The sequence below is a fragment of the Ranitomeya imitator genome, chromosome 1 (genome assembly GCF_032444005.1).
Source record: "Ranitomeya imitator isolate aRanImi1 chromosome 1, aRanImi1.pri, whole genome shotgun sequence".
In the NCBI taxonomy this organism is placed as follows: domain Eukaryota; kingdom Metazoa; phylum Chordata; class Amphibia; order Anura; family Dendrobatidae; genus Ranitomeya; species Ranitomeya imitator.
The window spans coordinates 153,684,059-153,710,231 of NC_091282.1; positions in this window are offsets into that span (position 1 = coordinate 153,684,059).

Genomic DNA, 26,173 nt, shown 5'->3' on the forward strand with positions numbered 1-26,173 from the left:
CGGCGTCCGGTCCTGGCGTCTCTCTGCGCACTGACTGATCAGGCAGAGGGCGCCGCGCACACTATATGCGTCATCGCACCCTCTGACCTGAACAGTCAGAGCGCAGAGACGCCGGGAAGATGGAGCAGCGCCGGGAAGATGGAGCGACGCCCGGCGGCTGGAACGGGGACAGTTAAATATGCGATACTTACCTGGACCCGACGTCCGGCTCCCTCTGCCTTTCCCACGGTCTTCGGTGCCGCAGCTTCTTTCTCTATCAGCGGTCACCGTTACCGCTGATTAGAGAAATGAATAGGCGGCTCCACCCCTATGGGAGGTGGAGCCGCCTATTCATTTCTCTAATGAGCGGTCCCACGTGACCGCTGAAGAGGGGAAGAAGCTGCAGCACAGAAGACCGTGGGACGGCAGGGACAGCGCCAGGATCGCTGGGACTAGGTAAGTATGCCTCAGCGCCCTCTCCCCCTCACCCGCCGACCCTGCCACCCACCTTGACTCGAGTATAAGCCGAGAGGGGCACTTTCAGCCCAAAAATTTGGGCTGAAAATCTCGGCTTATACTCGAGTATATATGGTATATATTATATATATATATATATATATATATATATATATAATCACATAATAAAATAATATAATGAAATGTTTTGAAATACTACAACTTTTTACAAGTCATGAAATGTGTAACTATTTTATTTTAATGGAGGTATATGATTTAGCATTTGCATTGTTTTTATTAAAGGTGTTGGTGTTTTAGAGAACTTTTATAAATGAATATTGGATGTTCATGCCCGGGAGTAGATAACAGATGAACAACTTACATTCATAGGTTTATTGCAATGTTAGTAGGACTATCACCTCTACCAAAAGAAGATCTTAAAGGATAGAACTCAGGCTGCCGGGAATGTAGTAGCCATCTATTCACTTTTAAATGTTCTCCACACTTCAGTGCACAGACCTAATTACTTTTCTAAATTCCCAATCCACTTTGCTGCAGTGCAATCAGAAACCTGGCATTAAAATATTTTAGGCTGTGAGGATCAAGGCTAATTATGGGGCTAAGCTGCACCTTTTCGTTTTCGATCTCCCCCTTTCTTGCCTCTTCTTTAGGCTATTTTAAAGCACGCTCCGCTGGAAGGAAAGCTGCCCAGTCCCAGTTGGGGGTGAACTTAAGAGAGAATGGAACAAAAACCAACTCAGTGCAACTCAGTAAACTTCAATACATGTGGTATCTTTAATTTGAACCCCCAGTTCGCTCCAGAATGGCAGCAAAAAGGAAAATTCTGAACAAAAAAAAAAAGATATGTTTAAAGTTGGGAAAGGCCCCATAAGGCTCTTGTTGGTGTTTAAGTAGTTCACCAAAGTATTTAGTACTGAGGGTCTCTAAACATTCCAGCTGAGAAGGAAACCATGGATTCAGCTTCTGAGAAGTTTTGGGGGCTGGGAAAGTAACCGCCCTCTTGAACTGAAAGGTCAACAAACAGTAGGAAAGATAATGTCATAACAATGATAGAACCAACTATTAAAGATTATTGTGATCGTAATAGCACTTTCAAAGTGACTAATCATACATATTAAATAGTGTAATTATTGTAATAATATCACCATTATAAGAACACCGAAGTGAGGGAAATTTGTCATCTTAAGTAGCAAAATTATCACTGATCCAGCTCTCCAGGAAGAAAAAAAAAAGCCTTCCAGAATTGTAACTAATTGCAAATTGTCTCTATCTCAATATTCCAAGCGCTCGCAGCCATAAAGTCATTCTCTATATTTCAGCAGCGGAGACCTTGTTCAATTACATTTTGCAATATCAATAACGATTTCATCATTTTATCAAAATGTTTTTCTTTTTAATTTGTCTTATGAATCATTTAAAGTTAAGAAGTTTTTTTTTTTATATGTAGGAAAGAAGTGTTATTTACAATCCTGGTAACTAAAGAGTGAAAGAGGAATGCTGATCTGAGGCTCCTTTTCTGTCCCTGTCATGGGAGGACAAAGCACACAGTTACCCAGTGTCTGTTAATGTCAGAGGGGAAAAGCAAATCCAGAGCTGAACATTCCACCGCCAATGAGAAGTTGCCGAGAGTAAATTAAATAGGATAAGCAAAGAAAGTATGTTCACATCCAGGCTTGGAGATCTTTCCAGATAACTTTTGATTTCATTTTATGAGTTTTCTTCTTAACTATGAGGGAGAAATATTGTGCTGCTAAAATGTATCAAAATGATAATAAAGTCCTACATGTAAGATTCTATTAGTTGCAATAAGCTACATTGCAACAGCTAAAGAATAGCTTATAGCGTCCACAACAATCCCCCCTGCACAAAAAGAACCAGATCAGCTCTCCAAGTGTTATCACATTGCAATTCATGCATAAAAATGAGATCCGATTACAGGTCCATGTTTTCTAGAGCTGGTTTAAAAAGGAACGGAGCGGCTTGATTGGTTTTTATGGAATAGTTTGTAGGAAGAAAATACATGACGCTGACATTATTGTAGCTTAAATCAAATTTACCCTAAAGGGAATCTGCCGCTAGGTTTTTGCTACACCATCTGAGAGCAGCATGATAGAGAGGCAGAGTCCCTGATTCCAGCTATGTAGCCTTTACTTTACTGGTTTATGCAGTTTTGAGAAAATCATTCTTTTACATGCTGCAGATGTAGCAGTTTCTTAAAGGGACACTGTCACCTGAATTTGGAGGGAACAATCTTCAGCCATGGAGGCGGGGTTTTTGGGTGTTTGATTCACCCTTTCCCTACCCGCTGGCTGCATGCTGGCTGCAATATTGGATTGAAGTTCATTCTCTGTCCTCCGTAGTACATGCCTGCGCAAGGCAATCTTGCCTTGTGCTGGCGTGTACTATGGAGGACAGAGAATGAACTTCAATCCAATATTGCAGCCAGCATGCAGTCGGCGGGTAAGGAAAGGGTGAATTAAACACCCGAAAACCCCGCCTCCATGGCTGAAGATTGTTCCCTCCAAATTCAGGTGACAGTGTCCCTTTAAATGGTGAGCTCTTTATAACTCCGCCCACACCAATAATTGACATTGGTGGGGTTATACAGAGCTCATGAATATGGAAGTCTACACGGCAGCAGGCTTACTAGTCCTCTAGTGCTAAACTTCTACTGATTAAACAGTGATTTTTCTAAAAAAAACTTTAGCAAGCCATCCAGTAAGTAACATAACTAGAATCATGGTCTCTGGATCTACAGGGTCCTCTCTCCTCCTGTACCAGTTGTGACTTGTATTGTTTAAGATTATTGTACTTATTTCTATTATGTATACCCCTCCTCACATGTAAAGCGCCATGGAATAAATGGCGCTATAATAATAAATAATAATAATAATAACATTGTGCTTCCCTGCTCTCAGATTACATCGCAAAAACCTGGTCACAGATTCCATATGAGTCCAATACAGCAGCACAACATATGGAAAATGTATCTGCCCTACAGGCTGATAAGACACATGAAAAGTGTAATTAATATCAATGTACTCTATAAATATATAAACTATACTAGATGGTGGCCCGATTCTAACGCATCGGGTATTCTAGAATATGTATGTATGTATATAGCAGCCACATAGTATATAGCACAGGCCACGTAGTATATAGGAGTACTGCGTGGCCTGTGATATATACCATGTGGCTGCTATATACATACATACATATTGTAGAATACTCGATGCGTTAATATAGGCCACGCGGTATATAACAAAGCCCACACAGTATATAACAGCCACGCAATATATAGCACCCACGCAGTATATAACACAGTGCACATAGTATGTAACACTGGCCACGTAATATATGACACAGCCCACGTAATATATTGCACAGCCCACAAAGTATCTAACAGTGGCCACATAGTATATAGCACGCAGTATAAAACACAGCCACGTAGTATATAACACTGCCCACATAGTATATAACACTGCCCACATAGTATATAACACTGCCCACGTAGTATATAGCAGCCATGTAGTATATAACGCAGCCCACGCAGTATATAACACTGGCCACGTAATATATAACGCAGCCCACGCAGTATAGAACACAGCTCACATAGTATCTAACACTGGCCAGGTAGTATATAGCAGCCACGCGGTATCTAACACAGCCCACGTAGTGTTTAGCAGTGTGGGCACCATATCCCTGTTAAAAAAATAATTAAAATAATAAATAGTTATATACTCACCTGGCGGGATCCAGCGTAGATCCAGCGAACCTCTGGCGATGCGCGCGTGGCTGCCGCCATCTTGCGTTCCCAGGATGCATTGCGAAATTACCCAGATCAGTTAGTGGTCTCGCGAGACCGTTAAGTCTTCTGGGTAATTTCGCAATGCATCACTGGGAACGGAAGCTGGCGGCAGGCGTGAGCGCATCGTCGGACTGCAGAAGGTGAGAATAGCAGGTTTTTTTTAAATTATTTTTAACATTAGATCGTTTTTCTATTGATGCTGCATAGGCAGCATCAATAATAAAAACTTGGTCACACAGGGTTAATAGCGGCTGTAACGGAGTGAGTTACCCGTGGCATAACGTGGTCCGTTACCGCTGGCATTAACTCTGTGTGAGCGGTGACTTGAGGGGAGTACGGAGCGGACGCCAGGCACTGACTGCAGGGAGTATGGAGGGACTAATTGGACTGTGGGCGTCACTGATTGGTCGCGGCAGCCATGACAGGCAGCTGGCGAGACCAATCAGGGACTTGGATTTCCATGACAGACAGAAAGACAGAAGGACAGACGGAAGTGACCCTTAGACAATTATATAGTAGATATACACCAAACTCTGCCCACAGGGTAGAGAAATAAAATCAATAGTGGGTGGTTTGCTCCAGAGCGCCAAGAAGGTAGCCCCCAAAGGAAGGGGGAAAGTGCAAAGTCCCCCCGCAGCTCCAGCCGAACACCTTCAATGGAGGATACAGACACAGAAAAAAAATGAAAGCTCAGTCTAAGTAGCGCAGAATGAAGACTCTGACACCAGGATAGGGTTAAGCCATAACGCGTTTCAACGGAAATACCGTCTTCATCAGGTGGACAAAAGGATAGAGAAGTCACAGGACTAGGATTTACATTCTAAATCTTCCACTCTCTTACTTTGTTGATATACTGTATATAGTATATATATTTATATAGCATTATGTAACTACGGTTTAGAAGGAACCTGTCACCAGATAAATAATAATTATAATAATTTTATTTATATAGCGCCAACATATTCCGCAGCGCTTTACAAATACGCTATTAACCTGCAGACAAGGGGTTAATTATTGACCTACCAGGCGCCTGCGCTTACCCGAATGCTGCAGGGTGAAAATGGCTTTATTCCACCTGACAGCATTCCGGTTACAGTCACGGGGGCTAGCACTTTTTCAGTCTCTACTCTAAATATAAAGATCGGCAGCTGTAGCTGGGCACCCGGCCCTGACTTACACGGCCTCTTCATTGGGACCGGCTGTCTATAACAGCAGCCACTCTGTGTACTCAGAGCGGTGACAGAACCAGTACCGGTGCTACCCCCTTGACTGAACCCAGAACACTCCCAGGGAGAATAAAGTTCATTTTCTTCCTGCAGTGTTCAGCTAAGTGTGGGCGTTGAGCAGGCCCCTATTTCTGCAGGTTAAGATATTTTTTCTGGTGACAGGTTCCCTTTAAGCACAGGTGTTTTCCAAGTAGGCCGAGGTCACACTTGCGTGTGCAATGCGAGAAACTTGCAGTCTTTCGCATCAATACCCAGCACTGCCGCCGGCACTCGGGATCGGGGCGTACGGCTGCATGTATTTCTATGCAGCTGAACACTCTGGTCCCAAGTGCCGGTGGCAGTTCTGGCCATTGATGCCAGAGACTCACGCGAATTTCTCGCATTGCACTCACAAGTGTGACCCCAGCCGTAGTGCTGAATATTGAAAAGCCTGTAGAGAAACACAACTAAAAATGTGGCACATCTTCAGCCAACTATATTTTGATAGATATTAACTGACCCAAAACAACTCCATCTTTTGGTCGCTGCATTATCTTACTTTCCATACCCCCAAAAAAGGAAACAAATGAAATGCAACAATATATTTACCCTTAAATAGTGCAATATAATATACAACTAGACTTGTAAAAATAAGATGTGTGAATTAAAGAAATAAAAATATATACGTGTTAAAATATGTAGAGAAAAATTTTGGTGTATAATACTGTAGGTTTGTTGAATAAAAAACAATCAAAAAACTTTGATGGATTTATGTCTATAGCTCCCATGTAGACCAAGGTGCACTCATGGTAACAGACTACGAACAAACCTTGTGTTGTCAGATGCTGCCCCCTATTTCTCATTTACATATTTTGATGGGAAAGTAAAAAGAATAAAACAGTTACTCCGAAAAACAGTAAATATCATTTTATTATCTCCACAATGCATAGTTGCTTGTTTTCCTCTCCAAAATAAAATCTTAATATTATAAAAAAAATTACTTGATTATGATTTTAAAATCTCAACAATCATTCATTTTAGTTTTTCCGTTTGCTTTAACACTAACATTCCAGATGAAAGTTCCCATTCCTTTACAAGTATTTATGTATTGCTTCTATTATAAAAATAAATTATAAAACTATACTAAAACCAAAACTATGAAGCAAGCAGCCAAAAAGACAGAATCAAATACAGAAAAAAAACTTTTAATGAGGTACACCAGGGAAATAGAGTTCTGAGGAAAGAAAAGTGCTAGAACAAGAGGTCACACTTTGAAGCAAGAGAGTAGGGATCTATAGGGGAATGTAGGAAGTTCATTGTCACAGAGCAGTTAAAAGAATAAAAGAATGTTCTCCCAAAAGAAGGGTAAAGAGTTAAATAATAAAACACACAAAACCTGACTTAAAACACAGAGCAGAATATGTACAAGGAACCAGGTTATTAGGAAAGGGGAAAAAATGGAGCCATAAAATATAAAACAAAATTATATCAGTGCTGTTTTCTTACAATTAAGGAAGTTATAAACAAAACACAAGTAATGAAAACATATTAACAAACAATGAGACAAAGGTAAGAAGACCCTGATCATAAGAGCTTACACGTCTAAACAGATCTAGAGGAGCAATAGGTACATGGTGTTCATTTTGTCCAGGGATTCTTTCCATTGTGTTGGCATAAGAAATATGAATACATCATTCCTAAACCAAGAATCTGCAAAAACCCTAGTCCATGCGCTCATCATCTCCTGCCTCGACTACTGTAACCCCCTGCTCTGTGGCCTCCCATCGAACACTCTCGCACCCCTCCAATCTATTCTAAACTCAGCTACCCGACTAATCCACCTGTCCCCCCGCTATTCCCCGTGCTCTCCCCTCTGTCAAGCCCTTCACTGGCTCCCCATTACCCAGAGACTCCAGTACAAAAGCCTAACCATGACATACAAAGCCATCCATAACTTGTACCCTCCATACATCTGTGACCTTGTCTCCCGGTACTTTCCTGCATGCAACCTCCAATCCTCACAAGATCTCTTTCTCTACTCCCCTCTTATCTCCTCTTCCCACAATCGCATACAAGATTTCTCTCGCGCATCACCCCTACTCTGGAACTCTCTACCACAACATATCAGACTCTCACCTACCATCGAAACCTTCAAAAAGAACCTGAAGACCTACCTCTTCCGGCAAGCCTACAACCTGCAGTAACCACCGATCGACCAGACCCCTGCCTGACCAGCTCTTTCCTCACCTACTGTATTCTCACCCATCCCTTGTAGATTGTGAGCCCTCGCAGGCAGGGTCCTCTCTCCTCCTGTACCAGTTGTGACTTGTATTGTTCAAGATTATTGTACCTGTTTTTACTATGTATACCCCTCCTCACATGTAAAGCGCCATGGAATAAATGGCGCTATAATAATAAATAATAATAATAATAATCTGCATGAATACATCATCAGACAGTAACTAAAGCCAGGCATACATAGATGGCTGTCAGCTGAAGAATGCTTCTACCGATCGTTAAGCTGACGGCTATCTCGGTCGTCTTTCCTATACACAGGAGCACTCGTTTAGCTGAACTCTCCTGTGTTCTGTATGAAAAAGCCATCCCCATACATATCTGGCAACTGCTTATCTCCAGGAGAAAAAAGCGATCAACAGTCCAAAATCGGACATACTATTCAACATTACAAGTGATGATTAGGGTTGAGCGACCTTGACTTTTTTAGGGTCGAGCCGGGTTTTGCGAAACCAGACTATCTCAAAAGTCGAGTCGAGTGAAATTGGCCGATTATGGCGAAAAGTCGAGGATCGACCGAAACACGAAACCCAATGCAAAGTCAATGGGAATTTTTTTTTTCTCTCTCTCTCTCTCTCTCTCTCTCTCTCTCTCTCTCCGTCCCTGAACTGAAAAGCTGGTGTTACACAGTGCAAATCGCTACAGCGCACAAGCGACAACATGACGATAGGCGTCCACGCCCCTAAGACCTCTGTCATCACTCTGCCCACGCTCCTTCATTGGCTGAAAAAAATGGCGCCGAGCGCGTCATACGAAACGCGACTTTGGCGCGAAAGTCGCGTACCGCATGGCCGACCCCACACAGGGATCGGGTCGGGTTTCATGAAACCCGACTTTGCCAAAAGTCGGCGACTTTTGAAAATGAACGATCCGTTTCGCTCAACCCTAGTGATGATCACTTGTCCGGGCCCCCCATACACATTAGATTGTCAATTGAACACCAAACCCATTGATATCATCAGTGAGGGTGGGTTCATCTGACAGTCGAATGTGTATGGGGCTTTAAAGGGAACCTGTCATATCTACTATCTTGCAGATATGGGGTTTATCTGTAGGCTACGTGTTCTGCTGCCATACTGAAAGTGTGATACCAGGGAACAAAATAGCTTTATTCCTCCCCGAAGCTGCCGGCTTTCAGTCATAAAAGTCGGTTACAATCACCACTCAGGGCACTGTGAGGAGCAGCAGTAAACATGCCCCAGAACTTTGACTCACAGCCTACTCTACACTTCTGCATTTGGTATCTTTTTACTGCAATATTTCTGGCTTTAATTTACCCGAAGTATGTTTGATCTCATGGGTTATTGCCAGCAAAAAAAAATGTTTTATCTGAAAAGCAATTATCAACATAATTTATGAAATGAGGATGTGCCTAACTACCTGCCCTAGAGTATCAGGTTACAGAAATCAAGAGGATTTATTCAAAGGACCTATACGTTTGCTACTAAGTTCTCATGCTTCGCACTGACGAGGGCCAACAGCCCGAAACACCGTGTCTGCGAATTGAGATACTAATTTGGCTTTTATCCTAAGTCATATTGCATGATTCGTTAAAGAGTTGATTGTGACTTGTAGGATCACTACTTCCAACAGGTGGCGCTATAGAGTTTAAGTCCTCTTTTTTTCAGAAGAGGCAATTTGCATATTATATTTCCCAGAGGAGCATTGCATGGCGAATAAGCCTCCTTACCTTGACAAGCCAGAGATGGTATGTCACTCTCCATAAGGAGAAATGATATGCCTTGATAAAATGCATTTGCTTTATTGTAGACCAGCTGAAGAGCCCGGCGTTGCCTGGGCATAGTAAATATCTGTGGTTAGTTATAGCACCTGACTTCTCTTATTTTCCCATCACGCCTCTCATTTTCCCAATCACATCTTTCATTTTCCCCCTCACATCTCTCATTTTCTCACTCACACCTCTCATTTTCTCCCTCACAACTCTCATTTTCCCCCTCATTCCTCTCATTCCCCCCTAACACTTGTCATTTCGACCTCACATCTGTCATTTTCCGATCACTCCACTATTTTCTCTCACTCCTCTCATTTTGCACTCACACCTTTTCATTTTCACCTCACACCTCTCATTTTCACCTCAGTATATACATGTTTGTCATCTCCCTTATATATAGTATACACCTGTATGTCATCTCCTGTATATAGTATATACCTGCTGTGTGTCATCTCCCCTGTATATAGTATATACCTGTATGTCATCTCCTCCTGTATATAGTATATACCTGTAGGTCATCTCCTCCTGTATATAGTATATACCTGTATGTCATCTCATCCTGTATATAGTATGTACCTGTATGTCATCTCCACCTCTATATAGCATATACCTGTGTGTCATCTCTCCTGTATATAGTATATATCTGTGTGTCATCTCCCCTGTATATAGTATATACCTGTGTGTCATCTCCTCCTGTATTAGACCTCGTTCACACATTATTTGCTCAGTATTTTTACTTCAGTATTTGTAAGCTAAATTGGCAGCCTGATAAATCCCCAGCCAACAGGAAGCCCTCCCCTGGCAGTATATATTAGCTCACATATACACATAATAGACAGGTCATGTGACCGACAGCTGCCGTATTTCCTATATGGTACATTTGTTGCTCTTGTAGTTTGTCTGCTTATTAATCAGATTTTTATTTTTGAAGGATAATACCAGACTTGTATGTGTTTTAGGGCGAGTTTCGTTTGTCAAGTTGTGTGTGTTGAGTTGCGTGTGGCGACATGCATGTAGCGACTTTTGTGAGATGAGTTTTGTGTGGCAACATGCGTGTAGCAACTTTTTGTGTGTCAAGTTGCATGTGACAGGTTAGTGTAGCAAGTTGTGTGCAGCAAGTTTTGCGCTTAGCGAGTTTTGCGCGTGGCGAGTTTTATGTGTGGTGCCTTTTGAGTATGTGCAAGTTTTGTGTGAGGAAATTTTTGCATGTCTTGCAACTTTTGTGCATGTGGCAATTTTTGCGCGTGTGCAAGTTTTGCGTGTGGCGAGTTTTTCATGAGGTGAGTTTTGCACTTGTGGCGAGTTTTGCGTGAGCCTAGTTTTTGCATGTGGCGAGTTTTGCGCGTGGTGAGTTTTGAGCGGCGACTTTTGTGTTTCGACTTTTATGTGGCGAGGTTGGTGTATTTGTGGTGAAATGTGTGCTGAGGGTAATATGTGTTCAAGCATGTGGTAGTGTGTGGCGCATTTTGTGTGTGTGTTCATATCCCCGTGTGTGGTGAGTATCCCATGTCGGGGCCCCACCTTAGCAACTGTACGGCATATACTCTTTGGCACCATCGCTCTCATTCTTTAAATCCCCCTTGTTCACATCTGGCAGCTGTCAATTTGCCTCCAACACTTTTCCTTTCACTTTTCCCCATTATGTAGATAGGGGCAATATTGTTTGGTGAATTGGAAAACGTGGGGTTAAAATTTCACCTCACAACATAGCATATGACGCTCTCGGGGTCCAGACGTGTGACTGTGCAAAATTTTGTGGCTGTAGCTGCGACGCCTCCAACACTTTTCCTTTCACTTTTTCCCCATTATGTAGATAGGGGCAAAATTGTTTGGTGAATTGGAAAGCGCGGGGTTAAAATTTCACCTCACAACATTGCATATGACGCTCTCGGGGTCCAGACGTGTGACTGTGCAAAATTTTGTGGCTGTAGCTGAGACGCCTCCAACACTTTTCCTTTCACTTTTTCCCCATTATGTAGATAGGGGCAAAATTGTTTGGTGAATTGGAAAGCGCGGGGTTAAAATTTCACCTCACAACATTGCATATGACGCTCTCGGGGTCCAGACGTGTGACTGTGCAAAATTTTGTGGCTGTAGCTGAGACGCCTCCAACACTTTTCCTTTCACTTTTTCCCCATTATGTAGATAGGGGCAAAATTGTTTGGTGAATTGGAAAGCGCGGGGTTAAAATTTCACCTCACAACGTAGCCTATGACTCTCTCAGGGTCCAGACGTGTGACTGTGCAAAAGTTTGTGGCTGTAGCTGAGACGCCTCCAACACTTTTCCTTTCACTTTTTCCCCATTATGTAGATAGGGGCAAAATTGTTTGGTGAATTGGAATGCACGGGGTTAAAATTTCACCTCACAACATAGCCTATGACGCTCTCGGGGTCCAGACATGTGACTGTGCAAAATTTTGTGGCTGTAGCTGCGACGGTGCAGATGCCAATCCCGGACATACACACACACACACACATACACACATTCAGCTTTATATATTAGATCAGTAAAACAACACAGAATAAATCATTCAAAAGTTAAAATTCACAAATCCATTTCAGAGCTATGTCCTTAATCATTGCAAATCATTGTCAATGATTAAAGGGACTCTGTCACCTGAATTTGGAGGGAACAATTTTCAGCCATAGAGGCGGGGTTTTCGGGTGTTTGATTCACCCTTTCCATTCCCGCTGGCTGCATGCTGGCTGCAATATTGTATTCCAGCAATCAATCAGGGCACAGAAAACATTCTCAACGTCATGACATAAGGTCTTCTGTGATTGGTTGCTGAAGTCACATGTCCCTGGCCATATAAAAAGCGGAAATCTTATATTGCTGGCTCCTTTTTCTTATTGTCACTGTGCATAGAGGTCGCTCCTGCACTACTGCTGGTGCTGCTGACAGTGAACTTGTCCTGAGTGAAATCGATCTTCCAGCATCAAAGTAGATTGTGAAAAATGCAATTGTGCAGCCATGAGGCACAATTATATACTCCAAATCGTTTGTGCTAAAACTATGTGTTCAATATGATAAGCCAAAGAAGCTGGCGCACTACACTATATACGCATCAGTATGAGAAATAGTGGGGGTGCAAAAGAAGTGGCTGACAGCAATATGGTACCAACAAAAGAAAAAGAAGCCACTAAAGAACATTCTGCACATAATAATTAAAAACATTTAAGAAAGTACAAAGTACACCATCTCCCCCATCAGACCCGTCCAAAAAGTATATACATATGTACAGATGATGGCTGCATAAACAAGAAGGGTACCCCACCAGCTATAGATAACCTGATATAGATGTAAATGCCGCGGGGGCCAAACAAAGCATGGATGCACATAATAATGCTAAGAATAGTGAGTACTTCCCCTGACGAAGCGGTCTGTTGTACCGCGATACGCGTTGGGATCTCATGCCTGACGATCCAGTTCCAGATCTGGCTGCTGGGTTACCATCCTTATTATAGGTGACTTACGGGTAACCGGGTACCTACTGCTTCCCTCGTGTGGGTGCTGCGGTGTATTAGGTCCTTCTGGCACTTAGGTTTGCCTTCGGGCAGTATGGAGGTTGCTGGCACATTAGGCCTGCTTTTATTGTTATTATACTAACATCTGTGCTTTATCTACTCTTCAACAGATATTTTGGCCTATTTTTTCCTGCCCCGTTTTGGGGTTATGTACTGTGCATTCTATTCTTAGCATTATTATGTGCATCCATGCTTTGTTTGGCCCCCGCGGCATTTACATCTATATCAGGTTATCTATAGCTGGTGGGGTACCCTTCTTGTTTATGCAGCCATCATCTGTACATATGTATATACTTTTTGGACGGGTCTGATGGGGGAGATGGTGTACTTTGTACTTTTTTAAATGTTTTTAATTATTATGTCACCAATAAAGTTGTTCTCTTTTTGATACTTACTATGGGCGGTGTGCAGAATGTTCTTTAGTGGCTTCTTTTTCTTTTGTTGGTACCATAAAACTATGTGTTCAGTGGCAAATCAGTAGGCCAGATTTCCACTTAAAAATCGTTAGGCATAACAGTGTTGTTCAGGCACACTATCTAAGAAAATCAATAGTGATTGTTAATTTAGTGACTGGTGACTGACAGCTGTGGGCCTAGGGTTGTGAAATAGCAGGATACAAGGGGGGAAGGCTACTTACAACATGAGTAGGAAAAAGCGAGGTCATGATGGAAGTGAGAATAGGCTTGGTGCTCGACATGTACGTGGGTTAGGTGTTAATGTGAATGAAAGATCAACTGAACAAACACTGTCTTGTCCTATCCAAAGACCACTGACAACATCTGTTACTCAACTCCCTTTCTTTGGTAGCGACACAGCAGTACAATCCACAGAGGTGGCACCCCAATCACTCTTGTTTCCCCTGCATCTAAACTTTCCAAATGCCCAACTGACTGTGGGGAGCCTCAGATGGGCCATACTGAAGCGCTGTCCGCACATTGTATTTCATGAGCATCAGAGGTATGCTCCAAAGAATCACAGAATCCAGAGGAGGAAAGCATCTGCACCAATGCCCCAAATGTTTTCATTTTGGATCCAGGGCTGGATGAAGTAGAGTCTGAGTGGAATCCAGGTCCTCATCACCAGACATTAACCAGCAAGGTGATCCTGATGAAACTCAGATACCAGAGGCTCGTGAGGACTGTACTGTGGTTCCAAGGCCGGAAGAGGGGGAGAGTGACTCTCAGGGTGAGGAGAGGAGTGTGAGAACAGAGAGGATAATTATGAGGTTGTAGATCCTGCTTGGTGTGAACCCTGAGGTATGCTGCTGAGTAGCTCAGCAAAGGAGGTGGAGAAGGAGGAAGATGAGGAGGTCATGTTGCGCCTTTCCACACAGACACCAAGTAATGCAACCATTACAAGCAATGCATCCTCGTTTCTATCTCTGGCTCTGACCAGCACTAGTCATGAGTGTGCAGTTAGCAGGGGCAGTAAGGGTTGCCCAGCCTGGGCATTTTTTGAGAGTGTAATGGAGGACTCAACACATGTTATCTGTCAAATTTGCAAAAAAAAACTCAGTAGAGGCAAAAATTGCAATAACTTGACAACATGCTTGAACCGTCACAATCACGCGCCTTAGTGTGGAAATCTCAACACATCTTTCTCAATCCAACCATAAAAAGCACCAAAAAAGGAAAAATTCAAAAAAACACACCAAAAACAGGCAGAGATACTTACCTGTCTAAATGGGCCTCAATGCTTGTGCATTTGCATTGAGGCCCATTTAGACAGGTAAGCATCTCTGACTGTTTTTGGTGTGTTTTCAATCCAACCATAACATCTCCGCCTGCACCTCACTCACAGTCCAGCAGTTTGTCCTGTCCTACGTACTCCGCTCTCTCAGCACAGCAGCCAGCCCTTGGTCCCATAGTTTTGGTCATGTAAAATAATGTTTTCTCCTACACATAGCAAAGCTAAGAGCTTGAACTCCATCATCTCCAATCTGTTGGCCACTGAAATGCTATCTTTCCGCCTGGTGGATACAAACGGTTTCAGAAAGGTCTCAGTCCCTTAGTACCAGTCACCATTATTTCTCTAAGAAAGCTGTGCCTCCACTACACCAGCATGTCACCAAGAACATCACCCATTCCCTGAAAAAATCTATGTCTGCCAGGGTGCATTTCACCACTGTCACCTGGATGAAGGGCATTACATGTCACTGACTGGGCACTGGATGACTCTGATGGCTGTGGGGGCAGGCAGTCAAAGGGCTGCTCCACAAGTCTTTGAATCCACAAGGCTTTTGGGACAAATCTCTGCATATATCACTTCCTCCACTGCTTTGGCCTCCTCCATCTCCTCTCGGGCCACCCCCTGTGCCCACGACCTCTCCCTTAATGAGACATGTGTTCAAACAGTGCACATAGAATCTCCCCCACCTCCGTACAGCGCAGCCATGGCTCACCACAATCAGGCAGTGTTTAAATTTATATACCTTGGAGATTGCAGTCACAAAGCTCAAGAGTTGTGGACAGGTATCCAGGCCGAGTTAGAGCAATGGTTGTCTCCACTAAACGTGGAGCCAGGGAAGGCTGTGTGCGATAACGGTGCATACCTGGTGGCGGCCCTACTCCAGGGAACCTCTCACATGTACCTTGCAAGACTCATGTCACAACATGATGGTACAGCAATTAATCCATCACTATCCCAGCCTGGATGCGCTGCTGCAGAAAGCATGGTTGCTGTATGCTCACTTCCAATGATCGCAACCCACAGGTCATCGACTTGCATCGCTACAGAGGTCTTTTGGCCTATTGGTTAACCAATTGATTAGTGATTTTCTGACAAGTGGAATTCCATTCTGCACATGTTGCAGCGGCTGCGGCAGCACGACGAGCCCTGGTGCAGTATGTCATTTTGCATAGCCTGAGCCAACGCAGTCTGAACATGGTGCAAATCACACTTGCAGAGTGAGCATAGGTAAAGGACCTCTGCACCCTTCTGCACAGTTTTAAATGACTACTAAGATGGTTAGTGCTGATGATGCTGTCATCAACATCATTATTCCAGTCATTTTCATGCTGGAGCACATTTTGGATAGTCTGCGTGAAGAGGAGATGGTCCCAGATGAAGAGTTGGAAGCAGAGAAGGGTGCTGAAGGGATTAAAAGATCTCAAATTTCCAGACTGTCATTGCACAGGCAGGTACCGTGGGAGGGTGACTTACAGTGATGAAGGAGGGCTCATAGTACCAGACAAACTGTGAGTGAAGCTACAAGAGCCAAGGAATAAATTGAGGAGGACGAGGTGATGGATGCACAAAAGTTAGGAGATGAGGGCGATAAAGATATATTCTCAGTTGTCCGTGGTTGGCGGGAGAAGAAGGAGAAAGCAACCTTGAGTGTTACTCTGCCACAAACACAACATAGAATTGGACATCATGGAAGCGTCTGACACATGAGTGCCTTTTTGCTGCAGTATTTTCAACACGATGCCTGTATTGTTAGGGCAGTTAGGGCAGTAGTGCTCACTACTGGGTTGCAACTCTGTTAGATCCACGGTACAAGAGTAAATTTAGCCAGATGCTTTCCCCCGAAAAGGGATGCGCATGGTGGAGTATTGAAATATGCTTGTAGATAGTCTTAAGAGTGGTTTTTCCACACAGCAGTGAGGCACACAGTGTGCATCTCAGTTGTAGATGTCCAGCCCCGAAACGTCAAGGTATCATCACCAAAACATTAGCAGCAGCAGTAGCAGTGCAAATGGAATAAGCAATTTCTGTGAGTCGTTTAACACATTTTTTAGACTAAGCCATGAACCATCAGAAGAACAGAGCACAAGTCTGACATATTGTGAAGAACTGGAGAAGATGGTGCATGAGTACCTAGAGCTCAATATCAATAGGAAATTTGAATCCTTTTACATTTTGGTCTTCAAAAATGGAAGAGAGGCCTGAGCTCACCTGCAACGCCTTAAAGGTTTTTTCATGCCCGGCATTCTCTCAGAACGTGTCTGCAGCACTGCTGGTGGTGTCCTCACAGATAAGCGCATCAGGCTGTCCACTCAAAGTGTAGACTGCCTAACTTTCGTTAAAATGAACAAGTCATGGATCTCCAATGACTTTTGCACCTAAGTGGCAGTTTGGGCAGACTAGTTATGTCATTTTTAGTCTCATCAATTGATCTCCCATTATTGCAGTCTGTGCCATCTTTGTGGTGTCTTCTGTTCCTGCTGTTGCTATTGATGATGCTACAAACAATTTTTTTTAAATGTGGAGACTCCAAGTTGGGTCTCCATCTGGTGGGTTGCCTGTAGTAGATGGTGTGTCAGAGGCCTATTGTACTATTTCTACTCTGCGGAAATTGATGCCGCTTTAGTGCTGTGTGACAATTATTTTTTTTGAAATGTTGAGATTCAAAGTTGGGTCTCTGTCTGGTGGGTTGCCCATGTAAGTAGGGCTCCCAGACAGGCATAGTATAGTAGTCTATGAAACTGATGTTTGTGTGTGTCATTTGAGTGTGGTTGGAGTAAAAGAAAAATGGAGGTGTTGCATGAGATGTCAGGTCTCCAAGCTAAGAAGTCTTACACTGCATTCTTAACCACCAAGTTCTCATTAAAACTTTAATTCCAAGCTGTAAATGCTGGTCCAAGCCCTGATAGTTCATGCATGGCCCATTTCTACTGTGGGTGAATTGATGCCTCTTTTCCTGGTGTCTGTCCCTAATTTTAGCTGTTTGAGAAGGTTTTTGTCACTCCATTAAGGTATTGTCTATGCATTTGGTTTTGCCTCCCATTGAATATAATGGGATTCAGATATGTTTGTCGAAACATTCAGCAAAATGTTCGGCTAACGGTGGTCCATTCGGTGAATCCGAACTGAACCTTGAAAGGTTTGCACATCTCTAGTTATTAGCGAAACAGAGAGCATGGGTATGGTGGTAGACAAAGATGAGGGAGGAGATATAGGGTGGTGCTGAACCCAAAAGCGCTTTGCAGGTTAGAGTGATAAGTTTATATTGGACCCTATGAGCAACCAGTGCAACAACTGGCACAGGGTAGAAGCATCGGTGTAGCGGTTGAAAAGGAATATAATCCTGGTTGCTTCACTCAGGATGGATTGAAGAGGGGAGGGTTTAGTAAGAGTTAGATCAATTGTTAAATAGATGCAATAATCCAGAGAAGAATGAATATGTAACAGAAGTAAGAGTTTTTGCAGTATCAAAGGTAAGAAAGGGTCAAATTCTAGAGATCTTTTTGAGTTGTAGGTGACATGAGAGAGCAAATGATTGGATGTAGGGAGTGAATGAAAGATTTGAATCAAATATGACCACAAGACAGCGGGAATGTTGCTGAGGAGTAATGCTAGAACCACTCATAGAAATGGCAAAATTGATTATGGGTATGTTAGTAGAGAAACAAAACACAAGCAGTTACGTTTTTTACAAATTCAGCTTTAGACAGAGGGAGAACATAATGTTAGAGACGGCAACAGAACAATCGTTGGTATTTTGTAGTAATGCAAACGTGATATCAGGAGGCGATGTTTATTACTGGGTATCATCAATATAGAAATAATACAGAAAACTGACTCTACCGATGATTTGTTCAGTAGGGGCATAGGAGATGAGTGGGCCTAGAACTGAACCATGAGGAACCCTGACAGGAAGAGGAAGAGGAGAGGAAGAATAGCCAGCAAAATATACAGTGAAGGAGCAGTCAGAGATATAGGAGGACAACCAAGAGAGAGCAGTATCCATGAGGCAAATAGAACAGTAGAACAGTAGAAATAGGCAGAGAACAGTGAGAAGGAGCTGGTGATCAACTGTGTCGAATGCTGCAGAGAGTTATCTGAGAGATAGTGGATTAGAGATAGCGGATTAGACAGGAATGGACCAAGTGTTCCAGGAATTTAGAGATGAAGGTCTGGTCTGTAATTCTTAGCGCAGTTCTGATAGAAGGATGGCTTTTTAAGTAATTGTAGTATGCTGGCATAATTAAAGGAGGAGATATAGATAACAGATGAGAGAGAACTTAACTATTTTAGTTATGTGAGTGGTGACAGCAGAGGAAAGGGTCTGAAGGAGATGTGAGGGAAAAGGATCACTGGTGCAAGTAATAGGGCGAGAAGATGTGAGGAGCATGATAACTTCTTCTTCAGTGACCGGTTCAGAGACAGAAAGTGAGCTAGGTGAAGTGCAGGATGCAAGAGAATGCATGATAATGGGTGATTGAGAAAAACTTTCCTGCTGGATATGATCAATGTTTTCGTTAAATAATTGGCCAGATTGTCAGTGCTGAGATTGGTGGTGGGGGCATACACGTTTCACTGAGTAGGGAATGAAAAGTGTCAAAAAGTCATTTAGGATTGTTGGCTAGAGAGGTGATGAGTGTCATGAAGTAGGTTTGTTTGGAGAGGTGAAGGGCAGAGTTATATGTTTTAAGAATAAACTTATATTTAATATATACTGTATATTGGACTAAATTATACGTTCAGTTCACCTGGAACACTACTGTAGATGACATGTTTCTACCGTGTGTCAGGGTTGCCAGAGTCTGTACCAAGTTGTTCTATTAGTAGGAGGTGCAGCTTCATCCAGTTCACTTTGCAGTGTTTAATTATAATGTTTCAAAGCAGAGTCAGGACATGAAAAGGTAGAAATTTGGGCTAATGATGACTGCAAATTCTTCATAAGTTTCTGGGTATTGATGGCACATATATTCCTTTTAAGTGTAGTAAGTGGGAGCATAAAGGAAGGTTGTGGTCAGAGAGCGGAAGAGGGGAGTTAGTAAAATGATGCACTGAGCAGAGTCAGGAAAAGATCATATACAGAGTATTGTTATATTCATGCATAGGAGAGTTAGTAAGCTATGAAAGGCCAAGAAAGGAAGTTAGACATAAAAGATGAATGGCAGATAGGGAGAAGGAATCACCAATGGGCATGCTAAAGTCCCCCAAGGTGAGAGTAAGGATGTCACGGGGTAGAAAGTTTGGAAACCAGGTGGCAAAATGATTCAGGAACTGATAAGAGGAGCCCAGAGGGCAATACACAAATGCCACTCACAGAGACAAGGGTCTGCAAAATCTGACACTATAAACCTCAAAAAAAGGAAGATAAGTGAGGGCATTGGGAGGATAAAGGTACATTTTGTTGAACGGAGTAGACCAACACCTCCACCTGGTCTGTTCTCTGGTCTGGAGGAGCAGTGGTAGTGGAGTCTGACTGCGGGATCCAGGTTTCAATAAGAGCTGGAAGTATAATGGAATCTGTGCAGATTAAGATGGTACAAGTAACGTGAGAGCTGTATATAGGGGCTCACATTTTTTGGCCAAATTTTCTGCTAAGCATCTCATGTGTTTTTTCATAGATTTCACAAGCCATTATGCTATTCACATTTCATGTATCACACATTCCCTTGCTTTAGTGCAATTGAGTGCAGCCATTCATCTATTTGCTATGTAAGTTGTTTTTAGTTATGCACCAGTTATTATTATTATTATTATTTATTTATATAGCACCATTGATTCCATGGTGCTGTACATGAGAAGGAGTTACATACAAGTTACAGATATCACATACAGTAAACAAACTAACAATGACAGACTGATACAGAGGGGCGAGGACTCTGCCCTTGCGGGCTTACATTCTACAGGATTATGGGGAAGGAGACAGTAGGTTGAGGGTTGCAGGAGCTCCGGTGTTGGTGAGGCGGAAGCTTCGATAGTGATGAGGCGGCAGCGGTGTCAGTGCAGGCTGTAGGCTTTCCTGAAGAGATGAGTTTTCAGGTTCCGTCTGAAGGATCCGACTGTGGTTGACAGTCGGACGTGTTGGGGCAGAGAGTTCCAGAGGATGGGGATATTTGGGAGAAGTCTGTTCAGACTAGTTCAGACTAGTTCGCTGTTCAGTCAGTTTACCATTACTTGCTATGTACTATTTTTTTCTGACGTGCTGTGCATGCTGTGAATTTAATTACATCCAACCACAGTAGGCTCCGACCTTCCTATAAATGCAGGCTTTACCATGATATTAGCCAGAGGTAAGTGTTCACACTAAGCAGTCAGGTCAGGGACCCATCCAATCCATGAGATTACCTTGACGTTGGTGGATAGGCTCACATTTTTTGGCCAAATTTTGTGCTAAGCATCTCGTGTTTTTTCATAGATTTCACAAGCCATTATGCTATTCACATTTCATGTATCACACATTCCCTTGCTTTAGTACAATTGAGTACAGCCATTCATCTATTTGCTATGTAAGTTGTTTTTAGTTATGCACCAGTTCAGACTAGTTCGCTGTTCAGTCAGTTTACCATTACTAACTGTATATAGGAGAGGGGAGGAGAGATGGGCTGATATGGATGGAATGCACAGAGTCTGTGAAAATGCATTAGGCATGAGTGTTTGCAGCAGCTAGAACATACTGTACATGAAACAAATGCATAGGGTGAATATATTTTGTAGTACAAAAGAACTGCGCACAAGTATGTTTGAATGTCTTACCTGTCTCCTGCCCTGTCTAACTGCCATTTTTAACTGCCGTTGCACTTTGACAAATGTGGCACAACTGCCATGTTTAACTGCCCTGGCACTTTTAAAAATATGGCACTTTGATAAAATCTGCACAAATGGCCCCTGCACAAATGCCTTCCCCTAAGCCTCAGATGCCAAACTTTGGCCCATGGGCCAAATTTGACCCACTGGGTGATTCTATTGAGCCCTCGATAGTGGCACCGTCCCCACAAGGCATTGCACCTTAAACTGTATTGGCATCCTGCGTGTCTCCAAAAGCATGAGCTGGGCATAATGCACTGGACAGAACAATGTACTGGTCACTACAACAGACTGGTCACTACAAATATACTGGTCACTACAAAGGCAGTTTGCAATTTTCACTCAGCAACATCCACTGTTGCTTGTTTCAGGAAAACACGCATGGAATCAAAATCATTACTACACCAGTAGATAAATTCCCAAAGGGATATAATTTACAAAATGGGGTCACTTGAAGGGGGATTTTGATCTTCTAGAACTTAGGGGCTCTATATATGGCGCCTGAAAACTTTTCTAGAAAAATCTGCACTCCAGGAGGCAAATAGCGCTCCATCCATCCTGAGTCTCGATGTGTGGCTAAGCAGTACTGTACAGCTACATATGGGGTATTGTCATGTTCAGCAGCATTTGTGGGACAAATTTTGGTGCCATATTTACCCACTTCTTCTTGGGAAAATGTAAAATCTATGGCTAAAACCAAATTTTGACAAAAAAAAGACTCGCACATCCCAACTAGTGTGAATAGGTGCATACCAGGGCAAGCTACCTCCATACATAAATATACAAAAAAGGTTGCACTCTATCGTGCAAAAGCATGTCTAATATGAAATATATGTTATATATGAAATATGAATAGCAAAAATTTGCTATTCATATTTCATATATTTCATATTAGACATGCTTTTGCACGATAGAGTGCAACCTTTTTTGTATATAAAACCAAATTTTGGTGGTAAAAATTTTATTATTTTCTTCACTGCCCAATGGTATATAATACTGCGACACACCTATGGTGTCAATATGATCACTGCACCTCTAGATTAATTCATTGAGAGATGTAGATGGTAAAATGAGGTCTCTTATGAGGTCTTATGCTGTTCTGACACCTCAGGAGGTCATGTCACCTGCAAACCATAACAGTTAATCTGCACTCTAATATGGCGCTCCTTCTCTTCTGAACTTTGCACCATGTCTCAAACGTTTTTCCCGACTACATGTAGGGTATAACCGCACTTAGGAGAATTTTTTTTTAACAAACTGAGGTCCGTTTTTTCGCATTAGCCCTTAGAAAAATTTTAAACTTGGGTCTAAAACAACATTTTAGTGGTAAAAATGTTATTTATTCTTTCTTCATCGCTTAATGGTAAAAAGTTCTGTGCGTCACATGTGGTGTCAATATAATCACTGCACCCCTTGATGAAGTCATTGGTGTCGTGTCTAAACTGAAGTCACATATGGAGGGTTTCTGCTGTTTTTGCACCTCAGGGGTTCTAAAATTGTGCTATAGCACCCACAAACCATTCCAGCAACTTCTGAACTCCAATATTGGTCTTCTTCCATTTGGAGCTTTGCACTGTGCCTCAAAAGTAGTTTTCGATAACATATGGGGTATCGGTGTACTCAGCAGAAATTGCACATCTAATTTTGGGTCAATTTTCTAATGGTATCCTTGTGAAAATAAAAAAATTAGAGGCTAAAGCAACGTTTTTATGGGTTTTTTTTCTTCATTTTCACATTTCAAAGTTGTGAAATTTTGTGAAACATCTGGGGGTTCAAGGTGCTCACTGCACATCAAGAAAAATTCCTTGAGCTGTCTAGTTTCCAAAATGGGGTCACTTATGAGGGTTTCCACTGATTATGTATATTAAGAGCTCTCCATTAGCAACATGACACTAGCAGATACGAAAATCTGGTACCAAAACTTCACTCCCTGCCGTGCACACAAACAGTAGTTTTCCCCTACATATGGAGTATCTGTGCATTCAGGGAAATTTTCACAAAAAAATGTTATGGTGTTAGGACTGGCGGAACGCACCAAGTAAGATGATATAGATGCGTTCGCAGTCCGGGGTCCACCGTGCAGGCGAAACCCGCTGCTAGTAAATGACAGACTATATGGCGGTACTTAAAAGTATAAACACGTGGGTTAAACCTCACCCAACGTGAAGAAAGCGATCCTGTTAAGTCACAAGACCGCGGTACCGCACATAGAGCGCGAGCAAGTAGTCAGCGAACTTAACCCCAAAAGGGATTGAAGTCCGATTAGACCCTTGCTGGCACAACACCGCAACTGGGTGTGAAAAGAACCTTTTCTGCAGTATATGAGCACAAGAGTGCGTGCGATGCCGCCCTGACGGACACCACTAACCACCCAGGCTTGGGTATGGAAAGCGCGAGGCAAGCGCACGGCGCCGTACTGTCAGGCACAGCTATAGGACGCTGTGATGTGTGTAACATACAGATGGATAGTTGGGCGCTAGAGAGCTACCATCATCCGCGAGCAATCAACAACTCTAGGGAGGGATACTTAGGAGCTTTCATCCTTCGACATACATCCATCTACACACACACATAATAATTGTACACTAGCGCATGGCCGTGCGGTCATGCGCAGTTTATATAGTTGCAGGACAGGAAGTGGCCACAGAAACTTTGCCCTTCCAAGACCTGCCAAGATGACCAATGGAATGCACTGCAGAGCCTGACCACATGACCCTTGATCTCCAACGGGAGATCTTGCCTGGGCATGCTCAGTGTGCGCAAATAAGGACTTAGTCCCAGAGAAGTCCGCTCGCTGCTGACCAGCACTGACTTTAATGGCAGGAGCTGAAGAAGCAGCAGTAACTCTCTGTACCGAGCGAGACCGAGCAAGACGCTGGGACCGACGTCCCTGCTGAGCAGACTCCACTGCGGCTGGATAGGAATGGGAGACCGCAGCGGAGACGGCCCGAGATTCCCCCTGTGCAGAAGTGGGAACTCGAGACCTAACATTACCCCCCCTCCTAGGGCCCCCCTCCTTGGGCCTCGCTACGCTCGAAGGCAGCAATGAGCTGCGGGGCCCGAATGTTTTCAGCAGGTTCCCATGACCTGTCCTCTGGGCCATAACCCTTCCAATCCACCAAATAGAACTTTTTGCCGCGTACCACCTTGCACCCCAAAATAGCGTTCACCTCATAATCGTCCGTAGACGAACCCGATGTCCCGGCAGATGACTCGGAAAACCGGGACATGTATACGGGTTTCAAGAGGGACACGTGAAAGGTGTCGGTGATACCCAAGCGTGGAGGAAGAGCCAGACGGTAGACCACGGGATTAATCTGTTCGAGAACCTTGAAGGGACCCAAGTAGCGAGGAGCAAACTTAGTGGACTCAACTCGCAGCCTGATGTTACGGGCGGAGAGCCATACCAAGTCGCCAGGGGCAAAGGTCGGAGCGGGGCGCCGATGAACATCGGCGGAGGACCTCATTCTCTCCTTGGAGGCCCGAATGGCATCCTGCGTGCGATCCCAAATGTCCCGTGCCTCCACAGCCCAGTCTGCCACCCTGGAATCGGCGAAAGACACAGGCATGGGCACAGGAACACGCGGATGCTGGCCGTAATTTAAGAGGAATGGAGTCTGACCGGTGGAGACGGCTACGGCATTGTTAAGTGCAAACTCTGCCCACGGTAGCAAGGATGCCCAGTCATCCTGCCTGGCAGAAACAAAATGTCGCAGATATGTGACCAAGGTCTGGTTGGCCCTTTCAACCAACCCATTCGTCTCTGGATGATATGCCGAAGAGAGATTTAACTCAATACTGAGTAGACGACAAAGCTCTCTCCAGAATCGAGACGCAAACTGGGGACCCCGGTCACTAACAATTTTGTCTGGCATACCGTGTAGGCGAAAGATATGCTTGATAAACAAGACAGCCAACGCCCATGCAGATGGTAGCCGTGGAAGAGGCACCAAATGCACCATTTTGGAAAAATGGTCGGTGATCACCCAGATGATGGTGCAGTTACGAGACTTGGGCAAGCCCACCACAAAGTCCATCCCGACCATCTCCCAGGGCCTGTCCGCCACGGGCAGAGGATAAAGCAAACCAGCTGGCCGTTGCCGAGGAGTCTTGTTCCTGGCGCAAGAGACACATGCCCGAACATACTCCGCGACATCACGGGCCATATGCGGCCACCAGTATGTCCTCGCCAGTAACTCAGATGTCCTTTTAGTAACAAAATGTCCACCCACCCTGGACGAGTGCGCCCAAGAAAGAAGCTCCGGTCGCAAACTGGATGGAACAAAAGTCTTGCCTGGGGGCACAGACTCCAGCGAAACCGGAGCCACAGTTCTCAAGCTCTCGGTGGGGACAATAAGCCGAGGCTCCTCCTCCTCCTCCGCAGATGACACAACGGAGTGAGAGAGAGCGTCGGCCCGAATGTTCTTCTCCCCAGAAAGAAAATGGAGGGTGAAATGAAACCGGGAGAAGAACAAGGACCATCTGGCCTGGCGAGAATTCAACCGCTGAGCTGTCTGCAGGTACACCAAATTTTTATGGTCTGTGAAGACTTGGAAGGGAAAACGTGCTCCCTCCAAGAGATGTCTCCACTCCGAGAAAGCCAACTTCATGGCTAGCAACTCCCTGTCCCCGATGGAATAATTCCTCTCTGCTGGTGCGAAGGTC